Source organism: Myotis yumanensis, unplaced genomic scaffold, assembly GCF_028538775.1.
Source record: "Myotis yumanensis isolate MYYU_CA2020_CCGP unplaced genomic scaffold, mMyoYum1.0.hap1 SCAF_19, whole genome shotgun sequence".
Classification (NCBI taxonomy): Eukaryota; Metazoa; Chordata; class Mammalia; order Chiroptera; family Vespertilionidae; genus Myotis; species Myotis yumanensis.
This window is the reverse complement of record NW_027223770.1, coordinates 14,875,322-14,894,235: the sequence shown is the minus strand read 5'-3', so window position 1 is coordinate 14,894,235 and position 18,914 is coordinate 14,875,322.

Below are 18,914 nucleotides of genomic sequence, written 5' to 3'. Positions count from 1 at the left end.
AAAATAGACTCGCCCAGGCCAAAAACCAACTTCTGCACATGGGCCACGAAGTTTCAATCGCACTGTCCGTGCGCGCCCGCACGTGGTATTTTGTGGAAGAGCCACACTCAAGGGGCCAAAGAGCCGCATGTGGCTCGAGAGCCGCAGTTTGCCGACCACTGCCCTAGGGCACAATGTAGGTCTACAGCAAAGGGAGCGGTGGTCTCAGCCAGATGTGGGCTGATGAGACAGGGGACAAGAGTGATGCATCGAGGAGATTTTCGCCATGACATACTGGAAGTTACCACTGCCTACCAAAGAGCACACTAGCTCTTCCCTCAAGGGAAGAAGGAGGAAGAGAGGCAAACCCATGAACTAGAACCCGGGGGAAGCTGTGAAATAGCACCATTAAGTATTTGTGCATCACACACACACACACACACACACACACACACACACACACAGATGGCATGACTGATTTTTGTCCTGTGCAAAGCTAAGTCTTATCGCCCTGACATTTCATGTCTTCTCTGTTTCTCTATATTCCTCTCTTCCACAATTTGAGATCTTCCCTCTTTCCTTCCATCCTTATTTCTTTCGCCAATGGCAGCCACCAGAAAGGCGGACAGGCTCTCCTTCTGCGCCTGCCAGGACCGTCTCCTCACTAATTACCCTCCTCTGATGTGATTATGCCACTTCTCCTAAAGAACAGACTTCTCTCTCCTGCTTTACTGCTTTTCTTTGCTTAATGAACCCATTCCATTGACTTACTTTTCTCCCAAAATCTCCTCACATACTCCCAGCCTTAATATCTCAAAATGCCCGATTTTCCTTTTTAAAAATATTTTTTTATTATGGATTTCAGAGTGGAAGGGAAAGGGGGGGAGAGAGGTAGAAACATCAATGGTGAGAGAGAATCATTGATCAGCCGCCTCCTGCGCACCCCATATTTTTTATAATAATAGAGCGGGGATCGAGACTGCAACCCGGGCATGTGCCCTGCCCGGGAATTGAACCTGGTTCATAGGTTGATGCTCAACCACTGATCCACGTGGGCCGATACTCCTGATTTTCTTACTGAGCCCACTCTGTTCCTTCTCTCAGTGCCTCTAATCCTTTTTCTTATCCTCTTAGCTCACCCCATAATAATTATTTTTATGTCATAAATTTCAGACCCATGACTTAAAAGTGCTCAGGGTTGCTTTAGACCTTACCTAAGTCTGCACGGCCCCTTTATCAGGATGCCCCTCTCCCCATCACAGCGTTCCGGACGTGCAATTAGACCGGAAGTGAGGCCAGGGTTTATCTCAACTGAGAGTAACCAGGGAGGTCTCCAGTGGCGTCCATATGTGTGAGATTAGAAGCTGTTAGATCAGGGCTAGGATTTTTGCTTTGCATTTCCGATGTTAGGCAAAATACTAAAAATGACATTTCTTGAATGGACATTTGCTTTCTAGTTATTACTTTTTAAAAAGATATATTTTATTGATTTTTTACAGAGAGGAAGGGAGAAATATAGAGTTAGAAACATTGATGAGAGAGAAACATCAATCAGCTGCCTGTTGCACACCCCCAATCAAGGTACATTCCCTTGACCTGAATCGAACCTGGGACCCTTGAGTCCGCAGACTGACGCTCTATCCACTGAGCCAAACCGATTAGGGCTCTAGTTATTACTTTTAAAGGAGACAGATTGACTCTCCACAGGGGATTTAACCAAATATCCTGAAATTTACTGCTAATCCAGATAGTTCCACATAAGGACCTTTCTGAAGAGGTTAATGGGGCTGGTGTGAGTACCGGATCGGGGGACAGAGCTCTCAGCTGTGGCAGATCCCACAGGTGATGAGGCGAGTCAACGGGATGAAGAAGCACAGTCACTGGCCCCATGGGCACCGCTAGCCTCAGGCTCCTGGCTTGTCCCAGTACCCACAGGACATATGCCAGTGATCCAGCAGAAAGAACAGTCTCTTCTCCATCAGGGTTTGAAAGAACAGTCAGAGCAGAGCGGCCTCTTTTCCCTCGGGCGAGGGAGGAGCACAGCTCTGGGCTACTGGGGCCTGTTGAAAGCAGAGAAATTCTACCATCGTGAAGGCTGTGAAAACAGAAGCTTTTCAGACAACACGTGCAGATCCAATAAAGAACAGAAGAGAAGTGTTTCTGGGAGCCTGTGTGCGTCCTGTCTACCCTAAGACTAGCCACCCCTGAGGGTTTTCTGGGAATCTCAGGCTTGTTCAAAACACCCACAGTTCCCTAGACAGCACCTCCCTGTACTTCTGAGGTCTGGAGAGGGTAGCATGGCCATTGCAGTGACGAAGGAGGGAGGTCTAGGATTCAAGGGAGAATGAGCAGCCAATAGCTTAGCCATTGGTCCTGTTACAAATAAAAGGTTCTGTGCGTTTAATATGCCGCCGGCATACCCAGCTATCTCCAGAAGAACTCTTCCCACCGGTGACCTCAATTTTCTGGAAGACTTTTTTTTTAATATGTTTTATTGATTTTTTACAGAGAGGAAGGGAGAGAGACAGAGAGTTAGAAACATCGATGTGAGAGAAACATCGATCAGCTGCCACCTGCACATCTCCCACTGGGGATATGCCCGCAACCCAGGTACATGCCCTTGACCGGAATCGAACCCGGGACCTCTCAGTCCGCAGGCCGCTGCTCTATCCACTGAGCCAAACCGGTTTTGGCATGGAAGACTTTTTTGAGAATTAGTGTTATTATTCCTTTCTTTACTTAAAAAAGTTTTTTAAAAATTATTTCAGAGAGGAAGGGAGTAGGAGAGAGAGAGTGAGATTCATTCAAAAATCTGTACTATAGAATTCGGGACTCCCCTTCTCCTCTCCAATGTGAATTCATGGTACATGAAGGCCTTGCTCAGAGACCTCTTTGCAAACTGCCAGCACTCCCACCGTGGCACATAGCCCACTGTACTGCAAGTTTATGACATGTTTTTACATATGTTATCATTATAAAAATAATCTTACATATATCATCATTATAAACGTAATCTTACATAGGCCATAATTATAAAAATAATCTTACCTCTGTCATAATTATAAAAATAATCTTACATATATCATCATTATAAAAGCAATATCACATAGGCCATAATTATAAAAATAATCTTACATCTGTCATAATTATAAAAATAATCTTACATATATCATCATTATAAAAGCAATATCACATAGGCCATAATTATAAAAATAATCTTACATCTGTCATAATTATAAAAATAATCTCTCTGTATTCACAGAGACTGTCCCTGACCAGTTCACTGAAGCAGATGCCCCGTGTTATTTCCTGTGTGTGTATAGCTGTGGGATGTTTATATTGGTGGGAACTAACATACATACCAAGAAAGAGCGCAGAACACGAATGCACATCTGAAATTGTGTTAACGTGTACACATAACTATGAACCGTGTCAGGAATTGAGTGTCGCCGGGGCCACAGAAAACTCCTCCACGGCAGGTGCTCCTTCCTAACCACGGTCTCCTCATCTAGTGGGAAAATGATCCTTTCTCTTACGAAATGTATAGTTTTATAGTCACCACACCATATTTTTGCTTGGTTTTGAATATCAATATAAATGGAGTCAAACAGTCTGCATTTTATAAATTATCCATGTTTTCGTATGAAGCTTGCTTTGTTTCTCTATAGTATTCCATTAGATGACTATTAGAGCTGAGAACTATCCAGTACCAGCGAAAAACATCATCTCAGAGATTCAAGGAAACCTAAAAAGCCAGGCCGGCGTGGCTCAGTGGTTAAGTGTCAACCTATGAACCAGGAGGTTACTGTTCGACTCCTGAGCGGGGCACGTGCCCGGGTTGCGGGCTTGATCCCCAGTGTGGGGCGTGCAGAAGGCAGCTGATCAATGATTCTCTTTCACCATTGATGTTTCTATCCCTCTCTCCCCCTCTTCCTTCCTCTCCCGGAAATCAATAAAAATATTTTTTTTCTAAAAAAAGAGAGAGAGGAGGAGGCCCAAGAGAAATGCACCACTGGTCATGACCTACAGTGTTGGGTCTCTGCTCTCAAGGAGGTAGGAGCACTAACGCTATGTGTGCAGTTCCCGAGAAACCTGGGGTCAGCCCATAAGGTTAGGGCCGTGGTCGGCAAACTGTGGCTCTTTGGCCCCTTGAGTGTGGCTCTTCCTAAGCCTTAGGAGTACCCTAATTAAGTTAGTAACAATGTACCTACCTAGATAGTTTAAGTTGAAAAAATTTGGCTCTCAAAAGAAATTTCAATCGTTGTACCGTTGACATTTGGCTCTGTTGACTAATCAGTTTGCCGACCACTGGGTTAGGCGAACAGAACATCTTCTTCTTGGGGCCTTGAGCTGAGCTCGTTTCTGATCATTAAGGTCCAGGTGGGCAGCAGATGAAGGGTGAAGAGCTTAGTCAGGTGAGAAAGGAACAAGGAGCACTAATTAGAACAAGGCAGGATGGAGCTCCAGGTGCCATTCAGAGGTGGGTGAGGAACACGGGAAAGGGTGTCCGTGCGTTTAGCAGATATGAACATACTCAAGGGGGAAAAAAGCACAGCTCTTATCATTTCAAAGACTTACCATGAGCCAAAGTGTTGAAAATGCCAGGTGAGAAAGAGGACATAGCCTCTCTCCATGTCTTAGAAATTTTCTGAAAATGTATGCTCACCCATAGAATAAGGAAGTGAGGTTCTTATAATACCTCCACACTCCCCCTCATCCCAAAAAAAGTTCTCCCCCAAGTCGGCCAGGTATGTCCAAAGACGCTGTGATGAGGACCCCCCTGCTGGGGTTCGCTGGAGTGCCGGGTCTCTATAACTTCAAAGGTGAGAAAATAGCCAAAATTTCCATTCTACAAGACTCTGTTATCAACTAGGGTCACCACGCTGTACATTCGAGTCACAGACTGTATCCATCTTATAGCTGAGAGTCTGTGCCCTTACACCAACCTCTTCCGATTCCCTTCACCCCCGTCTCTGGCAACCACTTTTCTATCTCTGTTTCTATGAGTTTTACTCTTGCTGCTGCTGCTGCTGTTTTTATTTGTCTTTCTCTGTCTGCCTTATTTTGTTTAGTGCAATGTGAGACGGCAGGTGTGTTAACTAACTAGATTGGGGGTGGGGGAGAGGTCGTGTCATAATCCGCTTTTAAAGATACTCATTTTGTAGTTGTACAAATTTCACAATATGTATCGAATCACCATGATGTACATTTTAAATAGCTAGTGGCCCAAGTGGAAATCTCCGTTCTGCCGCCTCGCACTGTGACCCTGGCAAATCATTCAACCTTTCCCCGCCTCCATTTCAAAACCTAAAAACTGGGTAGACGGATGCCCAAGGAGGAAACAGTCTGGGGTCAAGTTCTCCGAGTTTTCCTCAAAAGACCTGCATCAGAACGAACTGAGGAATCAGCCACCCCGGCCACCCAGACCTAGAGGACGTGGGATGGGAGCAGGGGACTCGCCCTGCTGCTCACATCGGAGGGCCTATCTGGCCACAGCAGAACCATTGACAGTCTCCACCAGAATGTAGGTACCGACTTTCAGCTACAGCTCCTCCCGTGAGCCATGGAGGGCGGGCAGAACCAGTCACCCACTGTTCCCTTGAGCTGTGGCAGCGACTTAACTGACTTTTCTATACCCATATGTGAGCTGTAGAGTCACCCTGAGAAAAAATGATTGCTGGCTGCTTAAAGATTATAATCTCTAAAAGAGGAAAGGGGTGCGGTGAAAAGCCCCTGGGGTGCAATGTTGATGCTTTTATTCTTCCAAAGTGTTAGTATTTGGGGCTTTTGAATTCCTGTCATTTTATGGGACAGATTTGTTTTGTTGTTGTTATTCCTCGCCTGAGGATATTTCCCCACTGATTTTTAGAGAGAGTGGAAGGGAGGGGGGCAGAGAGGGAAGCATTGATGTGAAAGAGACACATGGATTGGTTGCCTCCTGCATGAGCTCTGACTGGGCTGGGATCGAGCTTGCAACCGAGGTGCGTGCCCTTGATTGGAATAGAACCTGCGACCCTTCAGTCCTTGGGCTGACACTCTAACCACTGAGCCACACCAGCTAGGACTATAGCATAGATTGTTGAGTGAAATTAATCTAGTGACCTTTTTTTGTCTTAGTCAGGGACTGTTCTTTTTCTCTTCAGAAGATAACAATAATAAAGACTATATATTTTCTAAGCACCTGCTCTGTTAGAAACACTGCAAACACATTATCTTTTTTTGAGATATTAAATTTTTTCAATTGCAGTTTACATTCAATATTATTTTGTATGAGTTTCAGGTCTACAGCATAGTGGTTAGACAATCATCCTATATAATAAAAGCCTAACATGCTAAGTGTCCGACCATTTGTTCGGCCATTCTATCAGTCGCTATGACATGCATTGATGACCAGGGGGCAGATGCTCTGACCAGTAGGTTAGCTTGCTGCTTGGGTCCCGCCGATCAGGACTGGACCAGACAGGCCAACACGCCCTGGGGCCCTCCTATGATCCCTCCCCAGCCCTGATCATGCACCAGTGGGGTCCCTAGGCCTGGTCTGCAACCTCTCACAATCCAGGACCCCCTCAGGGGATGTCAGAGAGCCGGTTTCGGCCCAATCCCCACAGGCCAGGACAGAAACCCCACCGATGCACGAATCTGTGTACCAGGCCTCTAGTATACTTTATAAAATGTTCCCCCAATATTTCCAATACCCACCTGACACCATACATAGTCATTACAATATTATTGACTATATTCCCTGTGCTGAACTTTACATCCCCAGGACTATTCTGTAACTACCAATCTATACTTCTCAATCCCTTCACCTATAACCCCAAACCCCCTCCCCTCTGGCACCCATCAGTCTGGCAAACACATGATCTTCCACCCTCGCATTAGCACACTCACATGGTGCTTATTATTATTAAGGACTCCAACTACCGAAGGACACTCAAGAAGAAAGAAATATACTTTTCAAGATATTAATCTTCTCACAAGGAAAGTTCAGATGCTTTACAGGTGAACGCTATTGAACAGTTCAGAAAGGAATAACACTGCCCTGGCCAGTATGATTTATCTTGTCCTCTGAAAGGTTGCCAGTTCAATTCCCAGTCAGGGCACATGCATGGGTTGCAAGCTCGATCCCTGGTAGAGGGTGTGTAGGAGGCAGCCAATGGATGTTTCACTCTCACATCAATGTTTCTCTCTCTCTCCCCCTTCCTTTCTCTCTCTCTCTCTCTCTCTCTCTCTCTCTCAAAAAAAACAACAAACCAAACAAAAAAACAAACAAACAAAAAATGAATAACACAAATTCTCAAAAAAGTCTTCCAGAAAATTGAGGAGGAGTTAGTGTGTCCTAACTCATTTTATGGACCCAGCATTACCTTAATACCAAAACCAAATAAAGACATTCTAAGAAAAGATTCTGATATGTGACATAGCTTTCAACTTCTAGAACTTGGCGTGCACCTTTCTCTCTTTAAAGAATGCCATTGATCTTGATTCTGCTTAGCCAAGTCCTACTATTCATTACATTGTACTCTCCATAAGTTGTTCTCTTATTCTAGTCAATGGTGTTTGACTCCTCTACTGAATAGCTTTTGGTCTGATTAGGACTGGACTGCGAAACTCTCGGAAAGGAATGGGGTTCCATAGCAGTGAACCCCCGAACAGGCTTCTTGGACAAAGGCAACTGTTTTTAATTCATCCTCAAAGGGGCGGAAATATATGAAAAAAGAGCGAGGGAACTAACTGGGGGACCAGCAACGGTAGCTACAGCAGCCGGGCTAATGCAGTTAACGCTTAGACTTGGATTGTGTCCTAGTCATGGTCCAAATAACAGTGATGGCGAACCTATGACACGCGTGTCAGAGGTGACACGCCATCTCATTTTTTTGGTTGATTTTTCTTTGTTAAGTGGCATTTAAATATATAAAATAAATATCAAAAATGTAAGTCTTTGTTTTACTATGGTTGCAAATATCAAAAAATTTCTATAGGTGACACGGCACCAGAGTTAAGTTAGGGTTTTTCAAAATGCTGACACGCTGAGCTCAAAAGGTTCGCCATCACTGAAATACAACTTTGTCAAGAGACATGGGAAAGAAAAACAAGTGGACTTAATGAGCTGTCAGAAGGGGCAGAGAGGGGCATAAAGAGAGAAAAAAAAACATGTTGGGGGGCTTGCAACCTTTAAGTTGCAGCCCCCCTCCCTTTGAATAGGTGCCATGGTTTCCTTAACATATAATCTGGTTGTTTGCCTGGGGAAAAATGGAATTGTTGCAAAATAGAATGTAAATGAACTCCTTTCTTTTCCTGCCTCCAATTTCTCCCAGCTGTGGACTAATAGTATATATTCCTCTGAGATTTCCTATCCTGTAATTGGCTCACCACTTGGGACAATCTGATATGGTGACGTCTTGGGTCAGAAAGAAAAATAACACTGCCTTGGCCTGGGGTCAAGGTCTCGGAGTTTTCCTCAAAAGACCTGCATCAGAACGAACTGAGGAATCAACCACCCCGGCCACCCAGACCTAGAGGACGTGGGATGGGAGCAGGGGACTCGCCCTGCTGCTCACATCGGAGGGCCTATCTGGCCACAGCAGAACCACTGCCAGTCTCCACCGGAATGTAGGTACCGAGTTTCAGCTACAGCTCCTCCCGTGAGCCACGGAGGGAGGGCATGATGCCAGACATGTTTTATTGAATGATAACTGAATTTTTGGTCTCCAACTCCATTCTTATCAGACATACTGAGAATCTGAGGTGAGCTCCTTTCTTACCTTCACTTGAATGGTCCTCCCCTTGACCAGCCCAGTGTTAGGCGATGTGGCTGAATCAAGGAATCCAGCACAATCCGTGGGTGTGCCACGCATTTGTGTGCCTGTGGGGTAGAGCCTGGTACCGGGGCTCAGTGGACTAGTTGGTAACCTCACACAGAGTTCGTCCGGAACACCCAAAGGTGGCCAAAGGTTGGACAAGGCAGAGAATGTGTGGAATCTGAAGGTGGCTCCCAGCTCTGCTTCCCTTTGATCCCCTGCCTTTTCTGGGATGAGCTTGTGACTCATCCCAGAGTCTTCCTTTGATCACCTCTTTCATATGCAAATGTCTTGGTCCTGGCCCTGCGTGGGCTCTAGGAATAGAGAGAGGAAGCCGAGCACCCACTCTCTTAGAGGCGGGGCCTCCCAATGCAAGGGAATGAAAGGCACCTTGTAGAGCTCAGGATGCAACTGGAAGAGCGGGAGGCTGGGAGGAAATGCAGCTTCGTCTCCACCCCACAGCCTGTCTAGGACACCATCCCTGAGCCCTCCCTGGAGCTTGGTTTCCTGCTGCATCATCCTTTTCCCAACGTATATGGGCTGGCTCCCGTTCCTCCTGCTCCCAGGAGCCCTCCTGGTCTTGTGCTGCTCTTCTGCAGGCGGTGAGTCCCATAGCAGGGAGTCAACGTGGGCAGGGGGAGGGGGTCGGGGAGTAATGTCCTAGAAAGTCCTGAGGAAGAGGAGCAGAAGCTGCAGGGACAGTGTTGGCTGGGCCCAGGCCCCTGAGCCCTTGGCTGCTGCAAATTCCCTTCCCTACCATGGAAACCCTCCTGGGAGGGGCCCTGCTGTGCCTGTAACTCCTGGGATGATGTGAGGGGAAGGGCTGGGAAGGAACCACTGAGGTCTGTACATGGGCAAGTTAGAGAGCAATACACCTTTTCTCTCAACTGAGCCCCAGGCCTTCATAAGTAACTTGGAATAGGGATCCCCCTCTTCCCTTTTCCCCAAGGGATCCTGGGTCTTCTCTCTCAGACAAGCTTACCTGGCTCTACCAGCAATAAAATGCCTAGTTCAGTGTCCCCTCTAGAAGCCACAGATGCAGGATGAGCCTGAAAAGAAAGAAGGGAGAGAGCTCTCTGGTAACCCTGCATGACAAAGAACCGGGTTCCCTGAGATAAATGTGGGCTGTGCAGGGAGGGTCTCCCGAGAGGACAAGAAGCCTGGAAAGTCCTTTCCCGCCGCAGCAGGGCCCTTTTCTCTTTCCCTAACTATTTGGCGTTCCTTGGCCTCACCCCACGGTTCTCACATAATGTCCAGATCCTACAAGGAGAATTCCAGTTTGCACCTCCTGCGATGAATTTGTCGGCAAGACCTGCAGAAAGAATTTAGGTTCCTGTAAATCCAGATACCCTGACTTTGCTTGCCAGACCAGAGAAGTGTACACTCAACATTACACCGGAGGTGAGGTGAGGGCTGGAGGGAAGGGAGGGATGGGAGATTGAATGTTATGCCTTGGCCTGGCGAACCAACAAACAAAAAGAGCCTTAGGTCTGGAGTTCGAATTCTTTAGTCCCACCAGCTCTAGCGTGAACTCAGCGGATGGTCTAGGGCACATGGTTTTCCTTCTCTGAGTTCAAATTGCTCATCTGTACAATGATTAAGTTGTGTGTGTGTGTTTAATATGTTTTTACTAGAGGTCTGGTGCACAAATTTGTGCATGGGTAGGGTCCCTCGGTCTGGGGGGGAGGGACCGCAGGAGGTTGGCCATGATTGGAGACAGCCGGCAGGAAGCGGGGAGGGACCGTGGGAGGTTGGCTGTGGGAGCGCATTGACCACCAGGGGGCAGCTCCTGCATTGAGCGTCTGCCCCCTCGTGGTCAGTGACTCATCATAGCAACTGGTCAACCAGTCATTCGTTAGATCAGTCATAACGGTTGCTTAGGCATATATATATATATATATATATATATATATATATTGATTTTTAGAGAGAGAGGAAGGGAGAGGGATGGATAGAAAGAAACATCAATGAGAGAGAAACATCATCGATTGGCTGCCTCCTGCACGCCCCTTAGTGGGGATTGAGCCCACAACCTGGGCATGTGCCCTGACCGAGAATCGAACTGGTGACCTCTTGGTTCCTGGGTCAATGCTCAACCGCTGAGCTACACCAGCTGGCCAATGATTGAGTTTTAATGGATGACCTCCAAATCCCATCCATCTCTGACGTCCAGGGACTGAATCCCTAATCAAGTCTAACTATTATAGCTGCATATGCATGTGGGTGTTGGGGGTGGGAGTGGGGTAGCCTGGAAGAAGGCCACCCCGTTGGTGGATGGGTCTTCAAGTCTCAGACTCTTCCTAAGGGGACGGGAGTGGAGGGGTGCTACTCACTCAGCCACATTCCCTGGCACACCCCGAGTCTAACCTGGGCCTCTCTGCTATTTTCCCACCCTCTTCAGAATACGTCTACCAGTACTCCACCCTGGGCTGCCCCAAAAGGTGTGTGGAATATATACGCATCACCAACAAGAGGAAAGACGTATTGCTCTGCTGCAATGAAAGCTACTGCAACAGCTTGTCAGTCAAGGATGAGGTCCCATTCTACCCCCTCATATCAGAGAAGTTACAACTCAGCTGACTGGCAGGGACCTCCTCCCAACTACGCCAGGCCCATCCTTTCTGAACAAACCCCAACATCCAGAAAAGCCTTTGCTCTCAACCGCACCCCCACCCCCACCCCCGCCACCTCCCACTGTCTTGAGAGCCAAGAGGCCCAAGAGAAATGAACTGTGGCTGAGGAAGGACTGTGGTACAACTTTGAAATGCCGTCTGGGCCAAGTGAGGCCCACCAGGCCTGGTAGTCTGTTTCTTCTGTTCTGGCCAAACCCCAAGTCTAAGTGGGGTGAGGAAGTGGGGGAAGCTGCCCTGGGACATCTGGGGGCCCTGAATGGATGACAAGAACAACTCTCATGAATAACAAGACCGGATGCAGGGCAGCCCATGGGCTGTTTCCCTAGCGGCCCGTTAAGAAGGAAGGGATGCAGGGCAGAGAAGAGTCGGGCAAAGGTTCCCAAGTCACTTCATTTCATTTCATCTCTCAAATGTATAGGATCCATCTTTCAGGCAAATGGAAGTGAAAAAAAAAAAAAAAAGCTGGGGTAGCAATACTTATATAGGAAAAAATAGACCTCAAAGTGAAGGCCATAACAAGAGATAAAGAAGGCCACTTCATAATACTAAAGGGATCGTCGATACAACACGAGGATATAACCCTGATAAACATATATGCACCCAATGTAGGAGCACCCAAATACATAAAAAAAAAAAAAAAACTCCTGGAAGATATCAAGGGAGAGATTGACAACAATACAATCATAGTAGGGGACTTTAATACACCACTGACATCACTGGATAAATAGACAAACAATCAGCAAAGAAACAGCAATCCTAAATGACTCACTAGATCAGATGGACTTAATTGACATCTTCAGAACATTTCACCCCAAAGCCGCAGAATATACGTCCTTCTCAAGTGCACATGGGACATTTTCAAAAATAGACCACATTTTGGATCAAATGTATAGGATCTGAAATCCCACCAGGCCTTCTAGGTCTGGGGAGTCCCAGAAACAAGAAGGGCCTGACCAGCAGGGCAGGGTTTGCCCTGGGGGACCCTCCGCCTTCTCAGGGCTGGTTGGGAGCAGGTTGGGTGATGAGGGCGGGGGAAGGAAGTTTTCTGGCCACTGCACGACTTAAGCCAGCGGTTCTCAACCTGTGGGTCGCGACCCCTTTGGGGGTCGAACGACCCTTTCACAGGGGTCGCCTAAGACCATCGGAAAACACATATATAATGACATACTGTTTTTGTGATGAATCACTATGCTTTAATTATGTTCAATTTGTAGCAATGGATTTGGGGGTCACCACAACATGAGGAACTGTATTAAAGGGTCGCGGCACTAGGAAGGTTGAGAACCACTGACCTAAGTGTTAAAAAGCCCGTATTCTGAAGGAGATTGCCGACTGCCTGAGTCTGAATCCCGCCGCTCCGTCTTCCCAGGAGATGGCATGAAACGACTCAGCATAAGAAAACGGAAGCAGGAAAGTAGGCCACAGGCTCTGCCCACCCAGAGAGACCTGGGCTCTGGGTAGCATGTAACTTTGGGAACATTTTCTAAGCTTCCTGAGCCTTCATTTCCTCCTCTGCAAACTGGGCTGAGAAGAATTTCCTCGTGTGGCTGCTGTGAAGACCAAATGATAAAACGTACGACTTTACGTAGGGACCGGCACCTATTAACTGCCCAATAGGAAGTAACTATATTATTATTCACAGTCCTATTACGATTTAAATCCTAAATCAAAGAGAATTCAGTGTTGCAGTAGCAGAAAACCAAGACAATGCCAGTTATTGTTTGGATTGTGGTAAGCTATAAATGACAAAATTTACCAGTTTAACCATTTTCAGTGTACAATTCAGTGATGTACATTTGCATTGCGGTTTGGCCCTCACCTCTATACATTTCCAGAACATTTTCATCATCTCAAACAGAAACTGTCCCTATGAAACAACAACTCCCCAGGTAAGGGGTTAATATAAAAAAATAGGGCCCTGACCGGTTTGGCTCACTGGATAGAGTGTCGGCCTGCGGACTGAAGGGTCCCAGGTTCGATTCCGGTCAAGGGCACGTACCTTGGTTGCGGGCCCATCCCCAGAGGGGGCTGTGCAGGAGGCAGCTGATCAATGTTTCTCTCTCATCGATGTTTCTAACTCTCTATCCCTCTCCCTTCCTCTCTGTAAAAAATCAATAAAATATATTTTAGCTTTGACCAGTTTGGCTCAGTGGATAGAGCATCGGCCTGTGGACTGAAAGGTCCCAGATTGATTCCGGTCAAGGGCATGTACCTGGGTTGCGGACACATCCCCCGTAGGGGGCGTGCAGGAGGCAGCTGATCGATGTTTCTCTCTCATCCATGTTTCTAACTCTCTATCCCTCTCTCTTCCTCTCTGTAAAAAATCAATAAAATATATTTTAAAAAAATAAATAAAATATATTTTTAAAAAATATGTAAATAACTCATACAACTCAGCAACAAAAAAAAGACCAACTCAATTAAAAAATGGCCACGTGGCCTGCATGATATTTTTCCAAAGAATACAGAGATGCCAATAGGCACAGATTTCCCATTGGTCATTAGTGCAGTGTGGAGGGGGTAATTAAAGCCAGGAGTTATTTGGGTGTTTGTTTTGCTCTTATTTTTATTTTTATTCAGAAGGGTAACCTTGGCTGGTTTGCTCAGTGGTTAGAATGTCGGCCCCTGGACCAAAGGGTCTCAGGTTCAATTCCTGGTCTAAGGCATGTACCTTGGTTGCAGGTTCGATCCCCAGCCCTGATGTGCAGGAGGCAACCAGTCGATGTGTCTCTCTCACATCCATGTTTCTCTCTCTCTCCCCTTCCTCCCTATCTTCCACTCTCTCTCTAAAGATCCATGGAAGAAATACCGTTGGGTGAGGATTTTTAAAAAGAAGGGTAAAAGTGTGTTTCTTTCATTTCCTCTTTTGTTTTCCAAATCTTGAATTATGGTAAATCATAAATAAATTTTACTAATTTAGCCATTTCTAAGTGTACTGTTTCTTAGTGTGAAGTATAATTCCCATTGTTGTGAAACAGCTCTCCAGCAATGTTTCATGTTGCAAAACTAAAACTCTAGGCCCATTAAATAACAACTCCCCACCCCCTCTTCTCTCAAGCGCCTGGCAACTGCCATTCTACATCCTGTTTCCGTGAATTTGACTCCGGAGGACCCTCGTAGAAGTGGAATTATACGGTATTTGCATTTAGAGGCTGTCTCGTTTGACTCAGCTTATTGTTCTCAAGTTTCACCTTTGATGTACCATGTGTCATTTTTATTTTATTTATTTATTAATATATATTTATTTTATTTTTTAAATATATTTTTATTCATTTCAGAGAGAAAGGGAGAAAGAGACAGAAACATCAATGATGAGAGAGAACCATTGATCAGCGGCCTCCTGCAAGCCCCCCACTGGGGATTGAGCCCACAACCTCGGCATGTGCCCTGACTGGGAATTGAACTGTGACCTCCTGGTTCATAGGTCGACACTCAACCTCTGAGCCATGCTGGCCGGGCAGAATTTTCTTCATTTTAAGGCTAAATGATATTTATTGCCATGTATACACCACATTTTATTTATCCACTCATTGGTTGGTGGGGACTTGGGCTGTTTACACATTTTGGCAATTGTAAATAATGCTGCTATGAACAGGGGTGTGCAAATATCTCTTTGAGACCCACTTTCAATCCTTGTGGCTATATACCAAGAGTGGAACTGCTGGATCATATGGCAATTCCATTTTTAATGTTTTGAAGAACAATCATGCTGTTGGCTGCACCATTTTACATTTCACCAAGAGTGACCAAGTGTTCTTATGTCTCCACATTCTTGCCAACTTTTGTTTTCTGTGGTTTTTGGTTTTTTGTTTTTTGTTTTTTTATTGGACATACTGCCACCATCATCATGACCCATCTGTAGTTCTTTCTGATGAGATCAGACATAATAAGTACACCCAGCTTAATATACACTACAATATTTGGTTCTATTGGCTTTGATCTTAAAGGGGTTGTTGTTGGCATTTTAGCATTTAATAACAAGCCTCCCACAATGGCTAATCCTACCTGTCTTCCCTTTTATCTCCTTTCTCAGCTCAGATTTGTAGATAAAAATCTATAAAAATTTTAAATTTGATATTCTAAAAATAGTTGATTTTTAGAGTTTATTTCTGGTGACTTCAAAAAAATTTTTACCTAAATTAAACACACAGAAAATAAATTTAATTTATTTTGTTAGTCTTTCCAAAAGAAAGGTAAAATATTCCATTTAGTTTGTTTTAAATTATGAGTGGGAGACAGTCAATGAATAATAAAAAATACAAATAATCTCCATTTTCCTATAGCAAACAGCAAAGGAAAAGATAAAGAAAAGGCTAAGGACAAGAGATGGAAAGAAAAAGAAAAGCCAAGAGATGAACAAAATGAGCAGAAATCATTATGTATATACTACAGGCCCGATGCACGAAATTTGTGCAAGAGTAGGCCTTCCTTCCCCCAGCTGCTGCACTGCTTCCCTCTGGCACCCGGGACCTGGGCTTCCCTTGCAGCCCCGGCTTTGTCCAGAAGGTGGTCCGGGAAGATGTCCAGTCTAATTAGCATATTAACCTTTTATTATTATAGATATGGAGAAAGATATAGAAATACACATCGCTAAGATTTTTACATTAAACAAATGTAAACGAGAAGAAATAAATCTTTCTTTGCCTAAAACCATATTAAACTCACTCATCTTACAAAAAAATACTATTTCACTTTCTCAGTTCTGCCCAACCTTCTTGGAAGAGTTGCCCATACTCACTACTTCCTCCCATCATCGTCCATCCATCTCTCAACTCACTGTAATGTGGCTTCTGGGACCATCACCAATGAGTCTTCTTGGGGAGTGACCTGCTACACCCACTTTTTAAGGTGGTTGTCTCTAGTACCTAAGATTCATCCACCCCCGTCCCCTTCTCTCCTCCTGGGACAACCTCTTTAGGTCTCATAACATAAGCTCTCAGTAGATCCCAACTTTGTATGTAGCATCTAAAGCTGATGATCGCAAATTTATGCCTCAGGCTTTGGAACCTTCTTAAACTCTGAGCTCTCTCTCTCCATTTGACACATTTTCCTGAGTTGTCCCCTGACCTTAAACCCCTGATGTGTAGAATAGAATCCAAGCCCTTTCTGGGCACATTCCAGTCACTCCTTAGTTGGTAGGAAGCAATCAGGCAGCCAGGCAGCCAGAGAAACACAATGATTGCCAGAGACCAGGATGTGCACGGTGAGAGGGGCTGACGGTGATCTCAGATGTGCAGGAAGCAGAGCCCTGAGACAAGGGTGAGCTGAGAGTGTTTGGTGTCACGGGGAAGGAGCCAGTGGCCAGGAGGAAAGTGAGGAGGGAAACATGGAGGAGCGAGCAGGGTCCCGCGTGCTCTTCAGGAGCCCGCGTGGAGGCAGATAGGACCAGAGACGCCAGCGACAGGAGAGGGCCCGTGGCCATCGCCACTGACAAAGGAACTGGTGGTTTCTACAACTTGTATTCTCGTTCATTTCCTTGATTTCTATTACAGAAACGTTGACCTTTACAACAAAAGGTTACAATCTTCAGGGCCCCATGATAGGAATGTGCCGGTGAGCAGTGATCCGAGCAGTCCAATTCAGTGTGCTCGTGGCTCCACCCACCTGGAAGAGAAGGAATTCGCAGTCATCACCAGAGGACAATGCTTGGAGCTCAGGTAAGAGGAACCTCCCCCACTCACCAGGCCTGGCCCAGACGACAGACACGTCCGCCTCTCAGCAAGAACTTCCTCAGGCTGGAGAGGCCCTACACGGTGTCTGAAGTCAGGGGCCCGCTCAAGAAGTCAAGTAGAGCCTGGCTCACCGGCATTACCTTTCTCATTGATAAAGAAGAAATCTCTGGTTCTGCATCCGGGGCCTTCCAACACGGTGCAGTTTCCATTGCCTTCCAGACATTTGCCCTTATTAAAACTCTTGCAGACCATACACAATGTGGCTGGAGCTACGGAGAAATAGACATGAAGGCAGATTCCGGGGTTGAATGGGCTGGGGCCAAAGTGGGCTATGACACAGAAGGCCAAGGACTTCAAGAGAAAAGTCTGACCCCAAATTCCTCCTCCGATATGTGCAGCTTAAAAAAAAATCCTCACCTGAAGATAGGTTTATTGATTTTAGAGAGAGTAAGGGAGAGAGAGAGAGCAAGAGAAACATCAATGTGAGAGAAAAACATCAGTTGATTACCTCCTGGATGTAGTCCCCCCGCACCCCAGCCCCCGCAGGATCAAACCCACAGGCTAGGCATGTGACCTGACTGGGAATCAAACCCACAACCTTTCGGTGCAGGGAACTTCACTCCAACCAACCAAGCCACCTGGCCACTCCAATACACTCTTAAAGCTTGGAAAATGTTCCCTCACGTTATGTACATTGATTTTTTTAAGTATATGGGACTTTGACACAAGGTTCTTGATTCCATTAAAAATAAAGTGAGCCCTAGCCAGCTTGGCTCAGGGGATAGAGCGTAGGCCTGTGGACTGAAGGGTCCCAGGTTCGATTCCGGCCAAAGGCACATGCCTGGGTTGGGGGCTTGATCCCCAGTAGGGGGGTGTGCAGGAGGCAGCCGGTCAATGATTCTCTCTCATCATTGATGTTTCTCTTTCTCCCCTTTCCCTTCCTCTCTGAAATCAATAAAGAAATATATATATAGAATGACAAGTTTTGTTTTAAGAAAAATTTAAAAAATAAAAAATAAATAAAGTGAAATGTCTCCATTTTTACCTTGGTGTCATGTCCCAGAATAGAATAAAATCATCTACATAAGGCCGCCTTCCACTAGAAATCTGTTTAAAATCATGGGGCATAACGACTATGCTGACCCCAAAGTGGGGGTGCAGTCCCTCAAAATTCCTACCACAACTCCCACAAAAGGGAATTGGATGTTCAAACATATCTGAGTGATGACAGTGCACACACCATGAGACTATTGGTTCTAGTTAAGTCCTTCAGTGACCTGTTCCTGCTGGAGCACTGCCCCCTGGTGGCTGCTTTAGAGAAAGTCTTGAGTGACCAACCATTGGCTCTGCCTCTGAGAGCCTTCCCAGCCAGCCCCAAAACCCTAAATGGAGAAAACCCCAATCTGTCCCAAGGAAGTGACTGACCCAACTCTGAGGCTATTTGGAAGGAACTTGAACCATTTCCCTAGTGGTAGTTCGGGTGGGACAGCAGAGAGAGACCTTAAACCCTTGCTGGTGATCATCCCAGAACCTCATCCTTGACCTCATTCCTGCTCCCAGGAGTGCTCCCCTGTCCCCATGTCCTCACCCCTGCCCAGCTAGCCCAGGGCCTCACCCACTCCTTGGAAGAACATGAAAGGGAAGACTCCCAGCAGCAGCAGCAGCAGGAGCACAAGCTTGTCCATCTCAGTCCGGGATGGCAGGGAGATGCAGAGGGGCCTGGAGCAGGGAGCTGCGTCCCGGGGAGGGCTGGACAGGCTGCCCTGGGGTACAGACGGTAGTGGGTGGAGATCTGGACTGAGCTGCTCCTGGGCTGTGGGCAGAAGCTT